General features: G+C 39.7%; 1 protein-coding gene and 1 pseudogene across 4 annotated transcripts in view; one reads left to right on the top strand and one right to left on the bottom strand.

The window, feature by feature from the left end:
• Nucleotides 1-27,588, bottom strand: part of CREB5 (cAMP responsive element binding protein 5) — a 385,945-nt gene that overhangs the window by 166,457 nt on the left and 191,900 nt on the right. The gene's annotated exons all lie outside the window — the stretch shown is intronic.
• LOC130684395 (40S ribosomal protein S2-like) lies at nucleotides 20,569-27,064 on the top strand (annotated as a pseudogene).

The raw sequence follows: 27,588 nt of genomic DNA, 5'->3' as shown, positions 1-27,588 counted from the left end.
TTTGCTATGCGAGTTGAAAACATTGGTAGATTATCTGTCTTAAGTCATTCATATATAAAATGAACTAATTTCTAAAGGTTATGTGAAGTATGTATTATTATTAATAGAAATTGTAGTAATATTAATTGGTGTATTCACTCTTATTTAAGATTAAGAGAGAAATAAAATGTATACTTTCCTAACAACCTGCTCTACACACACGCATGCACACACACACACACACACACACACACACAATACATATATGTCTGATCTTTTTAAGATAGTGAGTTGAATGAAGCCTGGACCAAGATTTTCTTGACCAATACTGTCTACAGTGATTGCTACATATTATAGTTTCTTAGTCTGTATCTTTGATAATATACCTCACAAGAACCCTTGTATCCAGCACACACTAACCCAGAAATTTGACAAACATTGGAAAAATCCAGGAAGGATCATTAATTAAATGTTGTAAGTCAATCCTTATATCTAAGGAAAGAGATCTCATGACTAATGGAGCTAGTAATGAAGATTCCAGAAGATGTATATTGTTACCAAAAAGCATGTTTATGCTATAAAATTGATAAGACCAGTGAGCTGTCTCAATTTCTTCTCATTTCTAAACCTAGGATCTGCTAATCTGCCATGGTCAAACTATTCACCAAGTATTGTTGGAAAACAGTGACAGTAAAAATAAAAATGAATATTGTAAATCACCCGATACTACATTTAAACATAAGTTTTGAATTGACTGATTTCTAGAACTAGAAGGACTCAGATAACATCTACTCAATTCACAAACTGAGAAATACAAATTCTTTCCCACCAAAGGGCCTTCATCCCATTGTTCCTTCTCTGCAAATGCTTCTGCCTCTGTACCTTCACAGGTACAGCATGTGAGATCCAAACATCTCATTTGAAATGTCACTTCAGATGTTTCCTACCTGACCCATCTAAATCATCTTTCTCTGCCTCCCTCTCCCCCCTCTTCCATTAGTCTCCACTTCAGCACCCTGTTTCCTCTGTACTGTCATCACAAATTGTACAAATTGCATGTATAAGTAGTTTATCCTTGTTTATTACCAGTCTTCCTCACAACTTTGTAAGCTACTTGACAGCAAACTATTCTATCAACTTCTACATAGGAAGCTCCTCATTCAGTGCTAGCAAATGATAGCCTCTCTAGAACTATTTCTAGTGTGAATGAATGAATGAATGAATGGATTAACTTATGAGTCACTATTAAAGCTGGCAATATCCTAAGATAGGAGACATAATGTTTTCAAATTTGCATTTGAGAAAAATAACTCGAGCTGCAGCAATGTGGAAGCTGGATAAGACAGGGCATTCAGAAGACTAGAGAAAAGGCAAGGAGGGGCTGCACAAAGGCAGTTATGGTAGGGAAGAAATGAAAGGACAAGCATGAGGCTTTCAAAGTAGGTAAATAATATATAGAATACAAACTTACCAGGCTGTCATTATTACTGAAAGGGAAGAGTCAAGGGTGATGATGATTATTTACCCATTCAAGAAGTAGTTGGGGATATAACAAGCAGGCATAAAACCTCTTATCATGGAGTTTATATATCATTAAACAGATGATTATACATAAATAAATTATTTTATCATAGCAGAAGTAAGTACTATACAGAAAAAAGGTGAGCAGGTATGTGGGAATGCAGAAAGAGGAGCCCAGCCAGAGGAGGAAAGGAGGTAGATGGCAAAGTCATCAGTAATGTAGTGTTAATAATTCTCGCCAGTCCTTTCATATGTGATGATGATCACACAAGAAAATGCTCTAAACACATCCCACAGATGAAAGTTACTATTACTCCTCTGTATCTGTCACCCCCCTCTGCTGAGAGCCTCAGACACAGTCCCTCAGAGGAGCAGACAGCATGAGCTAGAAAGCACAAATGTGGCTTCTGGCCACTAGCTGCGTGGCCTTGCCCTTCATCTTCCTCTTTCATCAAATGGCAGACATTGTGTGAATTCATTTGCTTATCAAAAAAGAAGATTAAAATACGAAAATAAAAAACCCAGCACATTAAACTTAAAAAAAGGAGGAATTGGAACAAATGGTATCTAAGATTTTATCCAGTTCCACAATTCCATGTTTTTGCAGCTCAGTAATTATTTCTTGATTTTATGTGATTCCTTTGGCATGCTTAGTTGATGAGTTGCTAGATACGCTTTGTTCACCTCTTCAGAAAGCTTGGTTCAGTAGTCTAGGCTATGTGCAAAAATGGCATGGCTTCAGAGCAATTCAGAATCCTCAGGTGGGCTGCCAAAATTTCAGGAAGTACTGTGTCTACTGACACATGCCATTCTTGAATGTGACTGGACCCTGAAAACAATATGGATGAGTTAATTAAAAAGTCAAGAGACCCTGTAGAGTAGAAAACTGAAATAGGTTGGTCCAAAAATAAGCAACCTTAAACCAAAATAAATAAAGACAGATGATAGATACATACATACATAGGTAATAGAAAAAGGACCATGGGAGAGGTATGAAGATGGAATACTATTGACTAAATTGGGCAGTTCATGGTTTTAAAATGGCTAACGTCTCTTGTTTCTACAGTTTTTCAGCTAAGCTAAACATTCTAGTAACCTTTTCATGATGATAAAAAAGACCAAAAGATTCATCAAGTTTGGTCTACTCATTTAAGTATATACTAAATGTTTCTGTCTCATGAGAACTATAAACCTCTTTTTGTTTTTTTCTTCCTTGCAAGCAGATATATTCCTAATTGACACAGTGTTCTACCCTTAAGCTGTTTTTATCTCCTTGAAAAGGCACAGTAATATGTACAAACTATGAAAACATAAATGAAAATATAAAATTAAAGGAGGATACTACAGATAGAAACTAAATTTCTCTAAGAGTTCAGAAAGGAAGGTGGGCCAGAAGGAAGAAGGATAGGTAATAGGATTTTGATTTATGGAAAAAAAGAGAGAAGAACCACACAGCTGGAGTTCTAGGCATGAGTCGCTGAGAAGAACCAGCTTGACAAATGAAGCAATAAGGCAAGACCCACAGCGGAGGGCACGCAAGGCCCTTACAGTCAGGCCATCTGAGGTTTGTGAGCAGTAGATGGCATGATGAAAATGGAGTCTTCCGATGCATAGCTCATAATATTTTTTAAATAAAAATTGTCAAAATGATGGAACAATATATACTTTAAAATATTTTTTCCTTAAGGCGAGAATAAAGCATATGAGGAGGGGATTTGGACATTTTCCCATGGTAAAAACAATTTGGTTTAATTCATAAGCATGCATTTATCTGTTCAACTGGTCTGCAAGGGAAATGACATGTTTAAAACTTTGGATGAAAATAGTTTCTTAAAAAGAAATTCTCTTTAGAGTCCAGAGATGCCAGTCACTATTCAGAGACAAGCTGGATGAGTAGATTAAAGCTCAAAAGAAATTCATGTGGAAATCTGTCTGCTGTTTTATAAAGCTATAATGGGAAACATCAAGCTCACAACTTATAAAACACTGCCAAGCTCTGAGAAAAAGATGAGGCTCAAAATTGTTATCAATTACCTTCATTTTAGTTTTTATTCTGGGAATCTTAACTGATCAGATAGACAAGAAGGCAGGCTAAGGTTTCAGACTCATCGATTTTTCTTTCACTCTTACGTTTAAGAGCCAGACTCCTTGCTGCAGATAACAGTGATTTAGAGATTTGGTCTCATTTGTAGGCAGCACAGAATTTGTTCTGTCCAGTAATTGGAGACAGTAATTGAAGATGCTCCTTTTTCTATTACCTATGTGTGTATGTATCTATCATCTGTCTTTATTTATTTTGGTTTAAGGTTGTTTATTTTTGGACCAACCTATTTCAGTTTTCTACTCTACAGGGTCTCTTGACTTTTTAATTAACTCATCCATATTGTTTCAATATGTTCAAATCTAATAGATTATCATCTTTTAGATTTGAAGATGCATGACCAAGGGACCCTAAGTGAGATGCAGGGCCACTGACACATATTTAGTTCTTTGGACAAGCTTATGAAGCCCATACATTCATGATCCTCCATCCGTACTCCCTTGACCATGAGCCTCCACCATCGCTGCCCTCACTGTTCAATTCACACACAAAGTGGCCAGCGAATCAAAAGGATGCCAGTAAGTTCCGGACTCACCATTCTTGACCATGTGAGTACCTTGCATAGGGTAGAAATGACATTTGTTGATAGAAGAGAGACTTTCTTTACCTTCTTTTCAGGTGTTCTCAAAGGTATTTTTCAAAGTGTGAGATGCAGACAGCATATCTAACTCCTGATAGCCAAGAGTTGTAGCTGAAAGAATATTCACAGTGCCAAATTTTCTAATTTCTTTACACACACACAAACACACATGACTGAATCCCCCTTTAGTTAAACTGATCAAGCTTCTCACTTGTAGGAAATAATTGTGCTATAATACAATTGTTCTGTTTTAATAGCATCAATATTTCTTTTGGGACAGCAGAATGTTCTACAGATTATCAGTGTAGTGGATAAAAGTGTAGATTCTAAAGCCAGACACTCGGAGTTGGAATCGTAGTTTTGGCACACACTAGATGTGTGACTTTGAGCAGATTATTTCATTTCTCTGTGCCTTGGTTTATTCACTTACAAATAGGAATAATACTAATGCCTACCTCATGTTTATCATAGGATTAAATGAATTAATATGTTTACAGTGTTTGGAGAAGTGCCTAGAACTTGCTGAGAGCTATAGAAGTAATAGCTTTATATATTACTGATACAGTGTTCTACCCTTAAGCTGTTTTTATCTCCTTGAAAAGGCACAGTAATATGTACAAACTATGAACAAATAAATGAAAATATAAAATTATTATATATTTGATTTATTGGTGCAGTCATCATTCAGCCATTGAGTATCCATTATATGATAGATACTATTCTAAAAACTGGGGACACAGTGAAAGGGACAGATGAGCATCTTGAACTTATGGTGCCTCCATTGTAGTAAGGGGGGACAGATAATAAACAAAACAAATAAATAAAAATCATCATTTCAGAGAATGATAAATGCTGTGAGGAAAATGACAATGGGTGATATCATAGAGGGTGACTAGAGTCAGGGGCTGGCTAACCTACAAATGGATGGGTAGAAAATCTTCTATTGATGACACTGTTGCTGAGACCCCACTTACATCTCCTGTGTAAGAAACACTAACCAGAAGCAAGGTGTGGAATTCTCCATTCTCCAAGGACCCCATTACAATAGGTTCTTCCTGCTTTAGCATTACCAATTCTTTACATACTCTAGATATGTTTAAGGGCAGTGAACAAAACATTTAAAGACCAGAACATCTGAAAGGTAGGAGCTCAGCCCTACTGCCAGTCAACCCCAAATCAACAGGAGAGAGGGAGCAAAGAATCAGAGAAAGACCCTAGTTGCTCCTTTTCCAACATCGCACTCTAGCTCTAGTCAGGCAGTTTAGACTCCAGACACCTATGTCCTGTCATCAGTCAACTTCAGGAAATTTTTAGAAATTGTTGCCCAATCTGCAAAGACAGGAGGTGGAGGAAATGGAAAAGTGAGAGAGGGAGGAAGTTCTGCTCCTTGGTAGATGATGAAAATCAAGGAAAACATTACCACTTGTGTTTGTTCAGTCCAGGCACCTAAAATTTTGGTGTGGGGGGATAAAGGCTGTTATCTCTGGAAATGGAACAAACTTCACTGGGTTGGAATGTTAGTCTCTACTCTTATGGGAAGAACATGGTCCCAGCTGTATTTTGCAAGTGGCTAATGCTATTTTTCATTTGCAATAAAAGATTTTACATGTGTTTAGCCTATTTTAGTTTACAAAGTGGCCTTATACACAGGTACAGATAAATTTTCATTTAATCCTATTTCCCAGCTCAGCACCCTAAAAGCTGCCGTCAGTCCTAGGCCTGAAATACTCCCTGCTCTTCCCTTGGCAGATGCTTCCTCAACTTTGGGACATGTTCTTCTCAGAGAGACCATCCCTGGCCACCTTTTCTAAGCAGGTGCTCCAACACATTCAACCTCCCAGTGCTGACTTCCATTTCCTTCAGCACCCTTATCTCAATCTGTAAATGTACCTGTGTGTGCTTACTTCTGTTTGCCTAGCTTCGCTACTTGACTGCAGGCTCTACAGAAAGGCAGCACCTATGATTATTTTATCTACCAGCACATCCCCAAAGCTTCCCCAAATGCTTGGTATGTGGGGGATGCTCAACTTTTGTGGAATAAAAGAATCTACACCACAAATCTGGGAGGTGGACATTTTTACAAATGAAGAAACCGAACCTCAACAGATGAGTGCCTTGCCCAAGGTCACATAGCTCATACCTGGCAGTGTTGAGGCTCTAACTCAGGCCTTCTGACTCTCAGTTTTAGAGTTCTTTCTATTGCACACCACATAGAAAGCAACTCACAAGTGACTGTCAAGGGCACTAAAGAGAAATGAGGGGTTTCCAGGTATCCCAATGGCAGGCTGTGATATTCTGACTTATAATAGGAAATACATATATTTGGTCCTCATCCTCATTTCTGGCACAGTTCAAAATTTCCTTAGGTGTCTTTTGTTATGTTAATGAGGTAACTCCTGGGGCTGGTTACCAGGAGTATCAACCATATGATTAGAGGGTTGGATCTCTCAGTCCCACCCCCTGACTTCCTGGAAAGGGAGAGGGGCTGGAGGTTGAATGAACTGCCAATGGCCAATGATTTAATCAATCAGGCCTGTGTAATGAAACCTCCATAAAACTCTGAAAAGACAAGATTCAGAGAACCTCCAGGTTGGTGAACACATGGAGATTTAGGGAGACATGCTCGGTAAGCTCAGGAGAGCTCTGCACCCTTTCTCCATACCTTGTGCTTATACAACTCTTCCGTCTGGCTGTTCCTGAGTTACATCCTTTTATAAAAAAACAGCCATCTAGTAAGTAAAATGTTTCTCTGAGTTCTGTGAGTGCCTCTAGCGAATTAATCAAACTCAAGGAAAGGGTTGTTGGACCCTCTGATCTGTAGCTAATCAGTCAGAAGCACAGGTTGACAACCTGGATTTGCAACTGGGGTCTGAAGTGATTAGGTTTCAGAAAAGCAGTCTTGCAGGACTGACTATTTAACCTGTGGAATCTGATGTTATCTTTAAGCAGATAGTGTCAGAAATAAGTTGAAATGTAGAACACCCACCTGGTGTTGGAGCTTCATTATGGATGGACGGAGAAAAGCTCAGCACATTGGAATGGGGTACAGAGTTTTCAGAGGCAGCTGCCCAAAATATACTCAGCAGCTCAGCATTAAAAGTTTTCCATAGGTCTCTGAGTCCCACTGTTGGTGCTGGGTAGCAGTTCAGACCATATATCTTGGGGCCATATTTCTGGTTCAAACCTTAGTGCAACCACATACTAGCTGTGTAACTTTGGGTAAGTTATTAATGTTCGTGTCTAGTTTTCTGTAACATGGGGATTATAGTCGTACATTATTGCATAGTGTTGATAACCACATATATTCTGCCTAGAATACAAGGGAGGTGCTGAATAAATGTTGAGTCAATACTGAAGGAACCTATAGACCTATCTCTTCAGTTGCAGAAAATCACTGTCTTAGCTAGCAGGGTGGTGATCAAGGTGAAAAATGGTTGAAAATGTATTTGGAATATTTTGAGACTCTTAACCATCCTTTAATATGTTAATCTATTTGATCAGAATGATTAAAATCCCTAAGCTATAAACCAAATTGCTTTATGCTGACTGCTTTGTTTTACCATGTATCCCTATATCACTATAGTTTTGAGCAACTACATTTTTTCAAACTTTTTCAGCTGTTGCACACCCAGCATGATGCCTTAAGATGCAATATGTCAGGTGCAAATAAAAAACATATGTTTTTCAGCACTTGGTCTCAAATACTCTTGGGTTTCCAAAAAACACAGACTTGAGAGTAAGATTTTCAGACTAGACTGAAATGTAGAATTCCCATTGTTCCTGAAGTTGCTATTAGGAATAGGTAATTAATCAGCTACTATTAGAATGAGCAATGTTTGTTACTTTCACAGATTGGGTGGCAGTAGAGAATTGTGACAAATTAGGGGGAAAAAAACTATCCAACTTGGTTGTTTGGTCCGAAAAAAGAAAATTCAAAAGAAAAAAGCTATCATTTGGGAGAAGGGATAAATGGGTTTGGTGTTGAGTTAGATGAGTAGAACTAAGTCCTATGGGTAGAAATCCCAGAAAAACATAATTGGCTCCATAGAAGTAGTTCTTTCTAACAGTTCAAGCTACCCAGGCAGCCATCACATGATCAAGGTGCTATAGCAGCTAGTGAGTGCAGGGTGTCACAGAAAGGCTTGGGCAGAAGCTGGGCAGCCACCTATCAGGGCTGTTTGGAAGTTATCCACTGCATAAGAAGCTTGGAATGGAGACCTCTGAGGGTCTTTCCAACCTTGGGAGTCCATTTTTCTGAATATGTCATAGAAGACCATCCTTCCAAATCTGTCTTTGGTCCATCATTGGTTAAAACTTGTTTGTTTACAGAAGCATCATCAATACTGAAGCTTCTTTGACTAATGGTGGAAACTCAACACAGAAAAGAGCCTTCACATGTTAACAATGTCTCTGATAAACAAAGATTAACTTCTGCAATTTGTTAGATGCTATCCCTATGCAAAGCTGAGAAAGCTTTGGGAAGACCTGTGACTCCTGAGAAATGAAGGCTATCTCAGAAGGGCAATGTGTGTTTAAGGGGTCCTTCCTAACTCTAGAAGGCCAACGAGTTTTCTGAAAACAGCACAGACTGTTCAACCCCTTACTGGCCCACTATCTTTTGGAGCAAAGAAACTCCCCACTTGCCAGCCTCCTGCTCAGCTGTGAGTACAGTTTGCTGGCTTCCCTGGAGCCTCTCTGCTCTGTCTGTAGAAGCCAGAAAGAAGAGTTCAGGAACCAGCCACAGCTGAATAGCTTGGCTGACCTGTATATCAGGTGCGTGATTCCAGAACAACTCTCCAAGGGCAGGGCAGGGGTGAGGAGCGTGGGGCAATAAAGTAGTGCTTTGGATTTCCCTACAGGGCTGTCTTTGTGGCCATCTTCACTCTTCTTTCTTAACATACTCTGGTGGATTAATACGAGTAATCTAACCTTTGTTGAGTGCTTACTATCCGCTACACACTTCTCTTAGGATTTTGCATGTGTTATCTCATTTAATCCCCTTTATCAATATTTCAGTCTCAATTGAACTCAACAACCTGTAAGTACTTTTGTTATGTCAATTGTCAGAGAAGTAAAGTGAGGTATCATTTAGCCCAAGCTCACACAGGTAGTAAGTGGTGGACCCACTCTTCAAGCAGATAGCCTGATTTAGAAGTCTGGGCTCTTAACCACTATTCACTGGTTGGGTAGGAAAAGGGTCATGTAGGTGGACAGACATTGGAAGTTTGGCTTACTTTTTAAAACTTGATTGTTTTTAATACAGTTAAATCTTCCAGTGTTCAATACCCGTTTAATATCTTTTTTGATCACTAATGATCAGACTGTACTCCATGAAGCAGGGCTATCCTTCCTTCTTTTCAACTATTAGTGGGAGTGCCTGACCAATGACATGTTTGCTGAATGAATGAACACAGCAGAGGAAATGCCTAAAAGGAATTTCCTAGAAAAGTCAGAAAAATATTACTTTAAAATAACTAACATGTAGCATAGCACCTCTAATTTCTCAGGTGCTGGTGTTTGACTCCATGATTATATCCCTTGAGTACCATCTGCCCTGATCTCCATGCTACCCAGCCATCTTCCTGCCAGATGTGATATTCTATGGTTCACACTTTCCTCTGCCCAGTTCTGTCACCTCTGGCTGCCTACACAGAAGCTGCTGATTTTTCTCTACAGTTGTCTCCTCCTTCTCTTACTTCTTGAAACCCAGATTTCCTGGCCATGTCCCCTGGGTTCTCAGGGAGCCTGTTTATTCCCTTGGGTGCTGGAACATTTGGAAGGTTTTGAGGGCAAAAGTAGGTTGATGCTAATTAAGCTTGCTGGGGCAAATCAGAACTACAAAAGGTGACCAGACAGGAAACAGACAATAAGCAGGCATGGTGGGTTTCTGTGACAGCCCTGGCAGTAACAGGTTTTCAGTAAATAAATGGAGGTAAGTTCAGGAAACCTGCACAATCTTATTGTGGGTGCTGTAAGCACAGACTACACAAGTCCTTGATCACTGTCTGTCTTTAGGGTCTTACAGATGAGAGATATGAGAGCCATTCCTTGCTGACATCCCTGAAAGACCAAGCTGATGATGTTGACCAATATCATAGTAATGAGAGAATGAGAGAAATTCCCTCCTCTAAACTGGGAAGTTTCCAGATCATTAGGGAGGAGAGGAAAGGAAAGAAATGACTGCTTGTGTGGTAGTGGGTAGATCAGGTGCTTTCACATAAATTATGTCATTGAATTAGTAAAGAAACCCGTAAGACAAGCACCGCTGCATCTATTTTACAAACACAGAACCAGACTCTTCTCCAAACTCACATGGTAACAGCAACCCCTGCATTTCATACTAAGTGACATATAAATTTTGATTTTTCAAATACCCAGTGTGTACTAGGCACTGCCATGAAATGACTTCTCTGATCATCCTGGTTTGTTTTGGGCTGAAAATAAGCTGACACATCTCAGCCATGAAACACACTCACCCCCTGCAAAGGATGTGGCCAGGGGAGGCCTTGGGGGGACACCTCAAAAGTGCCATGAACTTCACCCTTTCCCTTGAATGTAGGGATGACCATAACTCTAGAGAAAAAATTCCCTTTTCACATTTCAAGAGACAGGTCATGGGAACTACAATTGGCCATTTAAATGAATTTTACATATTCCTGAGCCTTTCAAGGTCTTGGTATGCAGATTTAAGCCAAAAGATTAATTTAGCCTAGTGTTTCTCAACCATGACTTCACATTTAAAATAAAAAAAAATTGCTGGTGCCTGGGCTCCACCCCAGAAGAAATGATTTGAACTTTCTGGGGTTGGGGCCCAATCATTGGTACTTTTTTTTTTTTTTGACACTTCTCAAGTGACAGGTAGCCAGAGCTGGTCACTCTAAACTAATGGTCTGGGTGCTGTTTTATTGAATATAAAGAATTGAAGCTCAAGTCAACTTGAAAATTCAAGGTGATCTTACATTTTTCTCCATTGGATATTGGCTACCAGAAACTCCAAGCTGATCATAACATGGCAACTGTGATGGAGATTTTAGTACAAATGCCCAGCCGCCAGGGCAAAAGAAAGGGAAAGAAAGATTATATGAACCACCTTGCTAATTATGGAGAAAGCAGATGCCCTGGCAGAAGGCCAGGGGCGTGGCAGAACAGATGAGGCGGAGCACAGGAGAAATTTAAGGAAATTAGAGATTTTAATAACTTTGACCATCAAGGGTTGCAATTGGATGCTGAACTCTTTCTAACTTATTGCAAGCCTTGAGAGCAAAAACAGATGAGGAAAGAAACTCATATATCACATTCTGACTGCTTTTCATTTCTCAAGTTTAGGAACAGAAAGGAAATGAAGCCTTCCTGGGGCTCCCTTCCCCAAATCGGACTAAGGGTCCCCCCTAGGCTCCCTTTCTGAACACCAGGGGGAGGAAGATATATTCAGCCTCCTTCATTAGGCCTTTCAATAGAGCATGAGAAGGAACCAATTCTTGCTTATTGTTTAGATCCCTTCTTGAATAAGCTCTTCCTTCTTCTGACTAAAGATAACAGTCAATTGTGCTCATTCCAAAAGAGTAAGTAAACACTTTAAAAGCAAAAAAAAAAAAGGACTCTATTCTATCACTCAACAGTTTGACATGGTACTAAAAGGGAGGGGTGAAGGCAGCAGAGGTTAGGCCCAACTCTTTGAGTTTGAATCCCAGGAAAAGCATTTCATAGGTGTGTCACCAAGGGCATCTTACTTCACCTCTCATGCTTCCTTTTTCCTGTCTGTAAAATGGGCATAATAATCATAACACACCTAGTAAGATAGATGGGTTAATATACATAAAGCTTGGAACAAGATCTGACATATAGCAATACAGGGAGTATTAGCTAGTGCAATTATCAAAGAGATTACCAGGAAATTTTTACTTGAATTGTTCCATACTTAAATTTTTTCCAGATATTTTATATGAAAACCATGAAACTCAAATAGCAGGAAGGGTAAAGTCAGAAGAGCATTTGAAAGAGGTGACATATTAAGGCAGAAATTAGCATCATTTCTCATACACAACAAATGTCACTTATTCTAGTGCTCTGCAATAAGGATATGAAGAAAACAATGGATTATACTATCATAAAATGGCTAATACATATTTTAAACATAACATACCCACAAAGAATGAACTAATAAAATGAGTATGCTGTAAACAAGAAAGACAATAATCTGTTAGGATATCCTCATTGTAAACTTTCCCCAGAGGATGCAAGAAATCAGGTGAAGAAAACAAACACATGGTACCGAAAGACAACATTATACATTTTTAGTCTGATAACAGTCAAAAAGACTCTAACAGTAGTTATTTCACTAAAACGCATGTACTTTTGTAATTCCACAAAATTGTTTTGATTGGAATAGATTATCCTCTATGATGCTACATCATTTTAACAAAATGAGCAGCCAATAAGGAAGCCCTGGGTCAGTTTTCCCCACATGAAGACTGATGGCACATTTTCCATGGATGGAGGCCATAGAATAAACATTGTTGTAGCAAACATTCCTGATGATGAGGGAGAACTCTGCTTGCGTGTTTTTTCGTACTAGCTCACATAACTTTTTTCCCCTGTGGATCTTCAGCAACACAAGGCAGTTGCCTTGACTGTATGGAATTCAGCAAACAGAAATGCATGACCAGTGACCACACACTCACATCTGGATGAGGTTTTGGCTGACTGTGCTTTGGGATTTTAACTCCAGCCACTAACAAGGATCCCCTTCTTTTTGACTATATAAGTCAACTCTGAGAGCCACAGGGTAGAGTGAATTTTTTGTACTTCCTTCCATGTCTACCAAGCCCTGTTAGTGTAGATAGCAGAGATCGACTCTCCTGTCCTCTGTAGTAGTTGGAGGTACTGAAGTCTAGCAAGAACTCTGAATGATGGGTGAGGAAGCTGTCTTAAAGAGTAGAGTGAAACTCATTCTTTTCACTATTCTATCAACATGTGTAGGGAAAATGTATAAAGACATCTGACAGAATGAAACAGTGGTCAAAGCATGGCATGGGGCTAGCCTTGAATCTAACTCCACACCTACTAGCCCTGTCACTTGGACTCAGTTCTTAACTTCCCTGAATTTCATTTCTTTATCTATAAAATGGGGTAACAGCAGTCTCTTCCTTACAAGACAATCATGAGTTTAAACAAGATGGTACTTATATAATTCTTTATCATACACTGTATCTTTAAATCCTCCCCAAACTCCTATGAGGTGGTTACTATCACATTCATTTTGCTGATGGGCAACTAAGGCTCAGAAACATTATGTAACTGGCCAGTAGTCATGCATCAGTTAAGTGAAGGAAGCAAGGCAGAGGCCCAGGGTTACTCTAAAGCTGGTGCTCATCACCACTGCTCTGTGCACCCAGTGGCCTGTTATCATAAAATCTTAGGACTAGTGGGCTCTCAGACCATCTAAGCCAGCCCTTCCTTTAACAGGGGAGGAATATAATTAAGAATGGTTCAGTAGTCAGACCAACTAATTAATTTTTTTTCTTGACTAGTCTGGCTAGGGGTTTATCTACTTTGTTTATTTTCTCGAAGAACCAGCTCCTGCTTTCATTGATTCTTTCTATTGTTTTATTCTTCTCAATTTTATTTATTTCTGCTTTAATCTTTATTATGTCCCTCCTTCTACTGACTTTGGGCCTCATTTGTTCTTCCTTTCCTAGTTTCATTAATTGTGAGTTTAGACTGTTTATTTGGGATTGTTCTTCTTTCCTGAGGTACGCCTGTATTGCAATATATTTCCCTCTTAGCACAGCCTTTGCTGCGTCCCACAGATTTTGTGTTGTTAAATTATTGTTGTCATCTGTCTCCATATATTGCTTGATCTCTGTTTTTATTTGTTCATTGATTCATTGATTATTTAGGAGCATGTTATTAAGCTTCCATGTGTTTGTGGGCTTTTTCATTTTCTTTGTGTAATTTATTTCTAGCTTCATACCTTTGTGATCTGAGAAGATGGTAGGTACAATTTCAATCTTTTTGAATTTAGCGAGGATCTTTTTGTGGCCTAGTATATGATCTATTCTTGAAAATGTTCCATGTGCACTTGAGAAGAATGTGTACTCTGTTGCTTTTCCATGGAGTGTTCTGTAGATGTCCATTAGGTCCATCTGTTCTAAAACGTTGCTCAGTGCCTCTGTCTCTTTACTTATTTTCTGTCTGGTTGATCTGTCCTTTGGAGTGAGTGGTGTGTTGAAGTCTCCTAAAATGAATGCACTGCATTCTATTTCCCCCTTTAATTCTCTTAGTATTTGTTTCACATATGTAGGTGATCCTGTGTTGGGTGCATAGATATTTATAATAGTTATATCCTCTTGTTGGACTGACCCCTTTATCATTATGTAATGTCCTTCTTTGTCTCTTGTGAATTTCTTTGTTTTGAAGTCTATTTTGTCTGATACAGGTACTGCGACTCCTGCTTTTTTCTCCCTATTAGTTGCATGAAATATCTTTTTCCATCCTTATATTTTCAGTCTGTGTGTGTCTTTGGGTTTGAAGTGAGTCTCTTGTAGGCAGCATATAGCCGGATCTCATTTTTCAATCCATTCAGTGACTCTATGTCTTTTGATTGGTGCATTCAGACCCCTTACATTTTAGGGTTGTTATCAACAGGTATGTAGGTATTGCCATTGCAGGCTTTAGATTTGTAGTTACCAAAGGTTCAAGGGTAATTCCCTTACTATCTAACAGTCTAATTTAAGTCACTTCGTGTGCTATTACAAACACAACTTAAAGGTTCTTCTTTTTTTTTTACCTCCTTTTTCTTCCTCCTCCATTCTTTGTATGTTATGAATCATATTCTGTGCTCTTTGTCTATCCCTTGGGTGACATCTATTTAGCCTTAGGAATACTTCCATCTATAGGAGTCCCTCCAAAATGCACTGTAGAGGTGGTTTGTGGGAGGTAAATTCTCTCAATTTTTTCTAATCTGAAAATTGTTTAATCCCTCCTTCAAATTTAAATGATAACCTTGCTGGGTATAGTATTCTTGGTTCAAGGCCCTTCTGCTTCATTGCATTAAATGTATCATGCCACTCCCTTCTGCCTTTAAGGTTTCTGTTGAGAAGTCTGATGATAGCCTGATGGGTTTTCCTTTGTATGTGATCTTTTTTCTCTCTCTAGCTGTTTCTAAAAGTCTGTCTTTATTCTTAATCTTTGCCATTTTAATTATTATATGTTTTGATATTGTCTTCCTTGGGTCCCTTGTGTTGGGAGATCTGTGCACCTCCATGGCCTGAGAGACTATCTCCTTCCCCAGATTGGGAAAGTTTTCAGTAATTACCTCCTCAATGACACTTTCTATCCCTTTTTCTCTCTCTTCTTCTTCTGGTACCCCTATAATACGAATACTGTTCCTTTTGGATTGGTTACACAGTTCTCTCAATATTCGTTCATTCTTAGAGATTCTTTTTTCTCTTTGTGCCTCAGCTTCTTTGTATTCTCTTCTCTAATTTCTATTCCATTTACCATCTCTTCTACTACATCTAATCTGCTTTTAAATCCCTCCATTGTATGTTTCATTTCATATATGGAATTTCTTAATGATTGAATCCCAACTTAAATTTGTTCCCAAGTTCTTGAATATTTTTCTGTACCTCCATAAACATGTTTATGATTTTTATTTTGAACTCTCTTTCAGGCAGATTGGTGAGTTCAGTTTCATTAGGCTCTTTTTCTGGGGTTTGTGAGATTTTGGTCTGAACCATGTTCTTTTGACATTTCATATTTCTGTGTGGTGCCCACTGGTGCCCAGAAGCTCCAGTCTCTGGAGTTGCTCAGCCCCTAGAGTAAGGTTGGGGGTTGTAGGGGAGTGGAGCTGGTGCCTGGTGGGGAGGAAAGATCTGTTTCCTGATTCCCATCTGCAGTGCCTGCCTCAAGTGTCAGAGCCAGTGGGCCAAACACACAGGTGTAAGCCTCTGTGCTTTGCATCTATAGTTGTTGTAGGCTGAGCCTCCTTCTGGCTGGCCTGACACCAGCACAGTGATTGCTGGATTGCAAACCAGTGCCAGCAGGCCAGGAGGAAGGTGCTGCAGGCTGCGTGTCACAGTGGGGAGGGCCTCAGAGCTGAGCAGGCAGCCAGGGGGATGGGGCACCTGAAGCTCCTCAAAGTTCCCAACCAGCTGGGCAGAGTGCACTCAGACAACCTTGTCCAGCTCTCCCTCTCCCCCACACAGCAAGCTCTGTGCAAACCCCGCTCCTTCAGCAGCCCTCTCACTGCTAGGAAGCCTCTCAAAACCACCTGCCTTTTCTTTGTCCCAGAGCAGCCAGGTGTGGATCCCCCCCCCTCAACAAATGGCCGCATCTGTCTCTCAAGCACTCCACCTGTCTGAGCTCCCCAAAGTCCAGAGCACCACATAGTGTAGGTTTCTGCTCCCAAGGCAGACCTCCAGGGCTTGGTGTTCAGCAGTTCTAGGCTTCCACACACTCCCCCGCTCCATTTCTCTTCCTCTCGCAGGTGAGCTGTGGTGGGGGAAGGGCCTGGGCCCTGCCTGATTATGACTTTCCTTAGTTACCCTGTGTTGGTGAGGTCTGCTCTGTTGGTAAGGTCTGCTCTGTTGGTGAGCTCTGCTCTGTTGGTGAGGTCTGCATGCAGTCTGGTTCAGCCTTCTTTGTTGTTGCTATTTTAGGGTTAGTTGTATCAATTAACTATATTTTCATACTATCTGTGGTTTGGGGAGGAATTCTCCGTCTCACCTCTCACGCTGCCATCTTGAATCTAGACTAACTAATTTAAACTAAACTCAAGGGTGAAAGGTGGATACAAGAAATCAGTTTTTCAAACTCTGCTCAGTGTTTTTTTCCTCTGTTGGATTATATCCTCAACAAGAAAGAACAGGAAGTAAATTGAGAAAAATGTTCAATTGAGAAAAATGTTCAACTTAGATACTAATATAACAAGAGTATTGACTGAAGGGAAGGCAACAGTAGAGGGATAAAAAACAAGTCAGGTAAACCCTCTTTTTTGGTACAAAATCTGTTAGTTTAAAATATCTAAAAATGTTGGCTAAATGTAGTATAAAATATGACCATTTTGAACTACAAAAATTTGAGATTTCCAACCTGTTATTATTAACTATCTTTAGTAAATAATAATAGGTCTTAGCCAAACCAAAGAACAATTAGTTTTTTCGAGTGTGAACACAAAACTAATCCACAAATTCCCAGCTGTTCTTCTCTGCTTCTGGTATTGGCTTCAAAAATACATACTCAAAAACTTAGAAAAGTAAATTAAAATAAGCGAGTTACCAAATGTCTGTTTCTTCTCTGGCTTCCAAATTAACACAAATTATACCTGCAGAGTATAAAGGTTTTACTTTTTACTGGCCTTAATATTCAATTTGCATTTATGCATTGGTCTGTGTATTTGAGAATGCTTTACCTGTTTGTCTGAATTTAATACCATCTGGTTTAGATCAAATACCTGCAGAGGGCAGCATGCCATATTTATTTAATGGATGGATCTAGAATCTCTACTAATGGTGATCATAATTATCATCATCATCATCATCATTGTTCTTATCAGATTCCTGGGTTTTGATCTTAGAGAAAATTTCTACTGCAAAGTAGCAAGGTAGAAAACAGGTATATAATCTTTCTATCTTTATCAATATTAATTGTCTTCATTTACTTCTGACTTACAATTTTACTTAGAATCCAAAAAGATATCCTAGTTGCATACCACAAAACTCCTTTACTATGTAAGATGTTGGCATAAAATTCTAATATTCTGCCATTTAAATAATTCAAAACATTTTAACACAAGATGCAAAGACCAGACCTACCACTAACAGAGAGCTGTGGGCAGACGAGTCAAATGGAAAGAAAACTCCTCACTGAGATATGTTTTCACTTGCACTAGCTGTGGTCAGAAACAAACACTCCCTGTAGAATCTGTTTCTTTAAGATTCTAAAAATAAATTGATCTGTAAGTGACTTTGCTGTAATACATACAGTGAGTCAGATCAAGGAGTAAGAGCCATTTATAGAATGTGAACTAAACTCTGGCCTGAAACAACCATTTAACCCTCACCAAACAGAGAAGTGACATTTCAGATTCTGCAAAGTTTTATCTGTAAAGCTATTTTGAAATAAAAAGATTCTTTTATTATAATCCTGGCTAAAAAGATTAGGATATAAGCAGAGGCTACCATAAGGTTAAACATCTGGTAACAAGAAGGCCAATGTGAACATGTGCAAGTGCCCATCTACGAGTGCACGTGTGGGCGCAGACATACAGACACATCCGTATTCATGTGTAAAGTAATGTAAGTAGAGACTGTATTTGGCTCAAAGTAACAATCATTTCATACTTTCTCCTATAAAGAAGCAGGTGGGAGTAGTTTGACTGGCATTCCATAGAGGTTTAGAGTGGATGTGGGACTATGAGTAAGTCATATCTGAGCTTCAGTTTCTTTATCCGTAAAATGGAAATAAATATAGTCCCAACCTCAGGAGGTTGATGTGAAGGTTTAATAAGATAACGCATATAAAGCATGCAGCACACATGATAAAATTCTTAAGAAATGTCAGCTACAATTCTGCGCTCCTTAGCCCAGGCAGTTACAGGATGGTGCTGTGTCCCACTTCCCTGTTGCAGGAATTCAGCGTATCTTCACAGTCTTGGGAATAGCTGTCTTAGGGGGCATGTCTGATGGCTGCAGGTTAGTAAGGGTTTTCTTTCCCTTCCTGCATGGCTGATGTAATGAACATCTTTAAGAAGACATAACGATTGGAGAGAGAAAAGGCATGTGTGTGTGTGTGTGTGTGTGTGTGAGAGAGAGAGAGAGAGAGAGAGAGAGAGAGAGAGAGAGAGAGAGAGAGAAGGAGAATGCGTGTATGTGTATGAGAATTCACATTTGCAACAGAAGGAATTTGCCACCCTCCTCACCAGAGTTTCACTCACAAGCAAACATGTAAATCTCAGACACAGATCTCAAACCTGGCACACTGTACAGAGCTGCTTTGCAAGGCAAACTTTGTATCACAATGTTAATCGCTGACCTCCACCCTAGTAATAAGATCTTTTTTGGCCCTTGTACAATTAGACTCCACCTGAGACTTCCTAGCCATCTACACGATAGCAAATTGGCAGTAAGTATTAGGAAATTCCATGTTGATGTGTAGATGAGTCTTTTCCATTGATATAGTTTATTTGGACTACAGGGTTTTCCTCAATTAAAACAATAAATCAGCCATTTTACTGATTTTCTTCTTCACCTCTGGATACATGTTGCCCTCAATACATTAAGTTGCAGCCAGAATGCATGCTGGTGTGACAACACTGTCCTGTCTTTCAGGTGTGGTTTCAGGGTCATACAGAACACTCGCGTCTGGAAGGCTGACTTCACAGCACACCACAGACACATTCTGCTACTCAGCGGGGTGACATCATGGAACTGGCATGAATTTATCGCTCTTTTAAACGAATGGGGTTGAATTGAATCTCCTGACCTTGATTGGAAGGCTAGTGATACAGGCTGTGTAGAATAAAATAAACGAGAGTAAACCACAGCACATGCAGCCACTTTGTTCAGGAGGTGACACTACTGAATTTGGTCCATGAAGGTCTTGTCACATGAAAGTCTAGAAATAGCTATGACCTAAACACGGGGGTGGGGGGTGGTAGGGAACGACCCATTTAGAAATGAATGGACACATTCCATTGTGGTTGTATAGTGGTTAAAATCTATTTTGGGGCAAAAGGGATATTGTAAATACTTTGCTTCGTTCACAACTCGCATAACAAACTGTACGACTCTCAAAGTTTTTCAGTAACCCTGCATTCCATTCATTTCTCAGATACCACCTGATGAGGCAAACATTATTCTGTCATACAGGCAGGACTCCCAGTGACCACTCTCAATCCCCAAGGCCAGCCAAGACTACATGCAACCACATGACTGGTCCCAGTCAGGACATTTCTAGGGGCTGCTCTAGTCTCACTGCACAATTCTAAGCCACTCTGTTCTGATGGCCTTTGGGAGATGCTGCTGCTGTATCAGGCACATGGGAATGTCCATGTCATTCTGAAATTATTTTGGGAGTAGAGAAATAACACAACTTTTTGTTTACCATTCAATTCCAAATAGGGAACTAAGTTTATGCGAAATTCATTTTAGGGACTTCTCATTGGTTTTGTAAAATGCTAACACCAGCAAGCATTCCTTCATCTTCTGTACCAGATGGATTGCAGGCTGTGTACCTTCTGCAATTTGATCTCCCCTTGGTTACACCATTTCTATGGGAGAAGATAGGGTAACATGTGCAGACACCTCCTGACTCTAAAGTGCTTAGCCGGATAGGCTTATTACTGAATTTAAGCTGATCTGTGATCTCCTGACCCCTGACCATGATGGCTTTGGATGTCAATAAGAGGGTCAAAGGGGAGAAGCCTGGGACCAGGTAAGGAAAAGTAAAAGGTCCAGGCATTTCCTGGATATATGATTTCTAGTATCTCTATAAGACCAAATACAAATTTTATCTAGGAACTGTTACCCGATGAAGACCTTCATGACATAAAGAAGCGTCATCCCAGAGATGATGATATTTCATTTGGCACCAGGACTATGTGAAGATCTGGAGATACCGAGACGTGGTCTTGGTGGGTGTGAGTTCACAGGAAAAGTGGATTCTATAGTGCTCCCTTTAATAACAGAATTCCCGTGTAGCACTGTTCACAGAGACACTCCATATAAATGCAACCACCTCTTTCAAGCAGATTTGGTTATTGAAGAAATAAAAAGGATTCCTTACAAGGCAGCTTTTCTCATCAAATGGCTCTAAAACAAAGACCTCAACAATATCAGCATAAATGCCTCTGGAATAGTTATTTTTGGCATTTCCAAAGAGTAGCTTCCTTCTATTTCTGCTACCTCAATAACAGAATAAATCAGGGACTTGGCATTGGCTACTTCACTGAGCTATTCTTTTTTAAGTCTTTCATGGATTAGGTTCCAATTATATGTTTGATGGAGACAACTTTTATTTGTTGTTTAAATCAAACAATAATTGAAGCAAAGTCATCAATTTAAGTCTTTCTGTGACTGGCTGATTTCATTTAGCATAATGTGCTTGGCCAACAGATATGTGGGAAAAAAAAATGCTTAGTGTCACTAACCATCAGGGAAATGCAAATCAGAACCTCACACCTATCAGGATAACTATTATATATAATAAACTTGCTTATATATATATATATATATATAAAAGACAGCAAATGTTGGCAAGGCTGTGGAGAAATCAGAACCTTTGTACATTGTTGGTGAGAATGTAAAATGGTGCAGCTACTACAGAAAAAAAAATAGAACTATCATATGATTTAGGAATGCCACTTCTGGGTATTTCCAAAAGAGTGGAAATCAGGATCTCCAAGAGATATTAGCACTCCTGTGTTTACTGCAGCACTATTCACAGTGGCCGAGCTGTGGGAACAAACTAAATGTCCATTGACAGATGAATGAATAAAGAGAATGGAATATACATCCAAGGGAATAAAATTCAGCCTTAAAAAAGAAGGAAATTCTGCAATATGCAACTAAAGAACCATGCTTTTTTCAGAATAAGCTAACAATATTTGAGCACTTACCAAGCTCAGTACTTCACATGCATTATTTCATCTAATCCTCATAAACACCTACAGAGTTTATTATATACCCACAGTTCAGGTGAGGAATCAAGGCCAAGAGCAGCTCAATCTTGCCTAAGGTCTCCGAGCTGTAAGTGGTGGAGCCAGTGCTAAGGCTGATTGTAGGTATATTTTGCTTGGCTCTGAAGCCCACATTCTTCACTGCCACACAATACTCTTTCCATTCAACAAGATTTAATCTCAACTATAAGTCTTTTTTAATTCTAAAAAATATCTAGAAAGTTTAATTCTGAATTTTCTAGAAGAACTTTTGAGAAGATTGCAGAAGCTGTTTCTCATATCTATACAAATTAAATATATCCTTGGCTCAAACTGTAAGGGGTGAATTATTGTACCATCTTAAAAGTCAACATTTTGAGAATCTTCCTAAATCAAGTCCATTTTGTCACCATGATGCTCGAATTATGCAGAAGTTTATAAGACCCTGTCATATCTCATTCTTAAAAGTCTCTTACAGTGAGGCATGAAGATGAGCTTTGAGGAAAGGAACTCCTGGCTAGAAACAGCAAAAGACAACGGTGACCCATTTCATGACTATGATATGCTACAGATTTCACAGTAATTTTTACAATTGTTTTTGACATGAGATAGGCAGAAGAGTCACTACCTGGGGCTCAGAGAGGTACAATAACTAGCCTACACATGACTCCAATCCAGGTTTTCTAGCACTGTATTCAGTGCTATTTCCCCACGAGCCTCAGCTCCCCACAAGACTTGGAAAAGACCTTTTGTTCCCAAGGTTTACTTCATTGTCATCCTGGAGTAAAAAGTTAGGATGTGTGGTTTTCTCACTGAAGAGGGTGGAGTCTGTCTCAATGTAGAATGACAGGGGAAAACAAACAGGCATCAAACAGTTTTCTCCTTAATAGATCTCTCCAAATCCACTCCAGTTATAGTAGGTCAATGACATAGAAAACATTCATCCAGCAAAAACATTTGCTGTTGGGGATACCCATTGATGCCCAGGCACACCATGCCTCTTCACTGGGTGAAAGGTAGATTTGGATAACCCTTCCATTTCAGATGCAAGCTATGGGCCACCCAGTGCAAACTTGTAGCTACGCTAGCCAAATTCAATCCCACCTCTATCATTTTCTAGATGTGGACCTTCAAGCAAGTTATATAACTTCTCTGCCTGTTTTCAAAATGGACACAGTGATTTACCTCACAGGACAATTTAAGGGCTCCAGTGAAATAAATGGGAAGTGCTTAGAACAAGACTGGACAATGTGCCCAATAAGAGCAGTTTTTTTTATTATCTCAAGGAGCCCCTCTATTTCTTTAGCTTTAAAGGGAGAATAACGAAAAGCCTTGTAACAAGAATCAAATTAGATACTACCTTTGAAAGTTCTTTATAAACCACAAAATGCTCTGTACATCTAAAGAATGATTGCTACTATCTTGAAGAGAAAATTGCAAGGTTTGAACTATACCCATCTTTCTATTGTGTGGATTACCCCCTTCCTCATCAAATGGAAAAAGTCATTTATATTCTAGGTTAACCCACTGATAGCTTGTTAGGCAGGAGTCCATGGGTAAAAGTGTTGTCTAACCAGGTGTGGGTGCTTACCCATAGTCTGGTGGGCCTCTACCTCCCCGGGAAGGTTCATGAAAACAGTACTTGCTTGGATGGAAGGTCTGTCCCAGCTTCATGTGGCTGTATATCTGTGTATAGATCTAGAATAGGAGAGCCCTATGAGTCCTGCAAGATCACCTGCCTGGAGCTCTGAAATGTGGGACAGCCACACACTGTGTGGGTGGCTACTCAGCGAAGCCTGGGACGCCACTGGTCCTGAAATCAGAGCTGCATCTGATAGAGAGGCCGATGTGTCAATTCAGCATCAAAAAGTTGAATGAAACAGATTTTTTTCCAGAGTTTGAGATAAAATGCTATTTCTGACAAGGTCAGCGGGAGTACAGTTGACAAATGAGGGAAACTTTAAAAAAGTCTCCTTTTTCCTTAGCATCACGGTCTCACCCAGTGACACACATGGACTCCAAGCTGTAATATCTTCAAGGAAGACACGATGCCAAGTGGGGACAGTTGTTCCCCATGGCCTTTGCCTGACTGCCCCCAGCCCCTCTCCCTACTGCCAGCTTCCCTGGGTAAAATTCTACCCTGTTCTCCAAGTGCAGTTTCAACACCATCTCCTTTACTACACTGCTCTCAGTCCTCCACTAGAACTAATCTCTTCCTACCACATCCTCATGAAATGTTTATTTGTATACCCTTAATGCAGAGCTATCAAAGTTTGCCTTGTTTCATATGTTCCATAATGAGTTGTGCAAACTGTCTCTGCCCTACTAGCTTATAAGAAACAGCTTCTTGTCATCAGTGTGTCCTGGTGACACCTCCACCACATGCTCCTCAAAGAAGCCACTCAATAAATATTCATTGAGTGAATAAATAAATATTTGCTGGTGATAATGAAATTGAACTGAGAATTTCATGGCCTCTAAGACAGGCTCTGAATTTTTGAAATGGAGTAGTGCTTTTCTTCCCTTTATTACTCTTAAGGTTGTTTTATAATATCTCCCACTAGGACCTGCTCCTATTATTAAATTATTAAGTGTCAGGGAGCAGCAGCACCTTCTGTGATTAAGTAATGGGGGAAACTGTGATGAAGGGAGCCCTCCTTTGCTCCTAGTTTCAGAGGTGAGGGCTGTTGACTTTATTTTTGTGCTTCTCCTGTCACAAGCCAGTGTGACTCAGGGGTAGATTCTGGAATTGGATTTTCTGCTTTCCTTTCCCTACTCCCATCTCCTTCTCCTGGGCCACTTTTAATAATCCTACCCAGAGTGGGATATAAGTGCATTAATGAGAAAGCTGAGTCTGCATTTCCTCTTTGGAACCTGGGACTGTGATAAAACTAGATTTCAGGCTTCTACTTGGTATTCATTCATTAGCTCTATGGGTAAAAGAGAAATGGCAAATGGGGAGGAGGAGTCTGGAAGCAGAACCATTGATCTTCTTTTTCCTCCACAATTTGAGATTAACTTTTATCATGTAAACAATTTGAGTCCTCCAGATGTCCTTCTAAGTTGCTTTTCCCTCTCAGCGATGTTGTTAAACATCCCTTAGGCTGGCTCTGCCTAGCAAAGAGACTTTCCATGGGAAAAATTCCAAATTTAGCTCTCAAGTACATAGAATCATTCTTTCCATGGGGAAAATTCCAAATTTAGCTCTCAAGTACATGGAATCAGTCTTATGGATGATTTCAATGAAGACTTCCAAGAATGCCTGTACCCCTTACTCAACTCTCTCAACTTCAGACTGAGGCTTCAAGAATGGTACCTTCAGGGATCTCCAAAAAGGTTATTGCTCACAACTCCCATTCCCAAGCATTAGACCTAATTATGATTTGAAACACTTATTTAAATAATGAAAAAAATTAATGAACTATGTAATTAATGGATGAGCAAGTGAAATAATGCATTGTGAGAGATAACAAAACTCTTCTTGGTCATTGGATTCTATACCCTGAGGATTTATTATTATTATTTTTTAATCTTAAATCATTAAATGTTTTAATTGAAAGAGACCTTAGCAATAGACTCTTTGTACAGTCTTTAAAAGTCATGGCCTGATTTATTCAAATGACATTAGAAAAAATACCACTTCTCTGGATGAAATGTAGGTAAGGGTCTGGAGACCTGCCAGCTCTGAGGAATTACATGGCTTGTCCAACATCATACAGATCTCAGAGTAGAGCCAAGACTCTTGAGACCTGAGCCTGGTGTTTTCTGCTACATTATCCTTCCCTTTATGAGTAAAGGATTGTTTCTCAGTCCTTACTAAGTAAGAGGACATCTCTCTGACACCAAAATAAATGAACTGCAGGCTTTAAGAAGTTTTGAAATGGACTTCAGGATAGCCACATAGTTGAGAGTAGATTCTCTTTGAACAAATGTTCCAGTTAATAAATGAAGAAAATGATACAGTTAGACTTCACCATTTTATAATCCCAAAAGAAAAGATGGATCTAGGCAAGAATTGTCAATGACTGCCAACATTCCAAAGAAAGACAGAGAATTGGTGCCTCCTGATAGAAGTACCCCACATTGCTTACGAAGTACTCTTGCTAAAAAATTGAACTTGACTCTAAATTAAATCCAAACACCCACAATTACCAAGTTACAGAAAATACAAGAAACAGAGGAACTTGTTAAACTGACAACATGGAAATACAATCAATAATATTCAGATTATACAAAACTCTACAGGCTCTTCAACAAATAAATGGCAAGGAAAAACAAAATAAGGATGGGGGGCATGGATCTGTGATTTAAAAGTGTCTTTTAACAAAGTAAGGATGGGGTGCATGTATCTGTCAACCAATTTCAGTGTATAGACCTTATTTCAGTCCTGATTAAAATAAAGGGTACTTCTTCTCTAGGAAAACAATAAATGGCAGAGGTACACTGGGGCTCCTGGAGTCCCGGAGTGAGAGGCAGCAGCAGCCTGGCCTGAATCACGCACCTTGAGGAAGCAAGGCTGAGCAGGGCCACCTGGTCAAGAACATGAAGATCAAATACCTGAAGGAGTTCTCTCTCTTCTCCTTGTCTATCAGTCTGAATAATCGACTTTTTCCTGGGGATGTGCCTCAGGGATGAGGTTTTAAAGATCATGCTCATGTAAAAGCAGCCCAGTGCTGGCCAGGGGCCAGGTTCAAGACATCTGTCACCATCTGGGACTACAACAGCTATGTTGGTCTGGGTGTTAAATGCTCCAAGGAGGTAGCCACTGATGTCCTTTGGGCCATCATCCTGGCCAAGCTCTCCACTGTCCCTGTGTGGTGAGGCTACTGAGGGAAAAAGAGGCAAGTCCCACAACGTCCCTGCAATGTTCCTGCCTCTGTGCTGAGCACCTCATCCCACCCCCAGAGGTACTGGCATCGTCTCTGCCTCTGTGCCCAAGAAGCTGCTGCTGACGGCCAGTATGGACGACCGCCACACCTCACCAGGGCTGCACTGCATCCTTGGGTAACTACCACAGGGGCCACCTGTGACGCCATCTCCAAGACTTACAGCTGTCTCACCCCTGACTTCTGGAAAGAGATTATGTTCACTACGTCTCCAAATCAGGAATCCAGTGACCTTCTCCTACAGACTCACACTAAAACCTCCCTGCCAAGGACCCTAGGCTGCAGCTATGGCCACCACCAGAGTGTTTTATACAGAGTGCTTTTATAAAGTGAATTAATTTTTTTTATAAGGTGAGGGGAAAAAACATCCTGAAACAATCAAGGAAATCTAAGGGATATTAAAAAATATTAAGAAACTATGGGTAACATTTTTAGTAGGAAATGGTATTGTGGTTATTCATCTTTTAAAAATACTTACCTTTTATACTTAGATGCTGAAATACTTATGGGTAAAATGCTGATATCTGGGATATGCTTTAAATAACTTTGGGAGATTCTGGAAGTAGGTAGGGACACCAATGAAACATGGCTGATGGAGAGTTGTTAATTATTTAAGTTGGGTGATAGGTCCATGGGGAGTTATCTTGCTCTTTGCACCTACATAATATAAAGTTTGAAACTTCCCATAATGAAAAAATTTAAGAGGTTTTCTTCATATTTATAACAAAAGGTAGTTTTTCTCAGTTGTTAAAAAACAAAAAACAAAAACAAAAACAAAAACAAAAGCTGAAAGCCAGAAGGGATTTCCTATGAAGGTAAGAAGCTTTCGGAAATGCAGGGAACCCTCATTATGAGTCGGGCC

This window comes from Manis pentadactyla, chromosome 7 (genome assembly GCF_030020395.1).
Source record: "Manis pentadactyla isolate mManPen7 chromosome 7, mManPen7.hap1, whole genome shotgun sequence".
NCBI classification, from domain to species: domain Eukaryota; kingdom Metazoa; phylum Chordata; class Mammalia; order Pholidota; family Manidae; genus Manis; species Manis pentadactyla.
The sequence above is the reverse complement of the archived record's forward strand: the minus strand, read 5'-3'. Positions and strand labels throughout refer to the sequence as shown.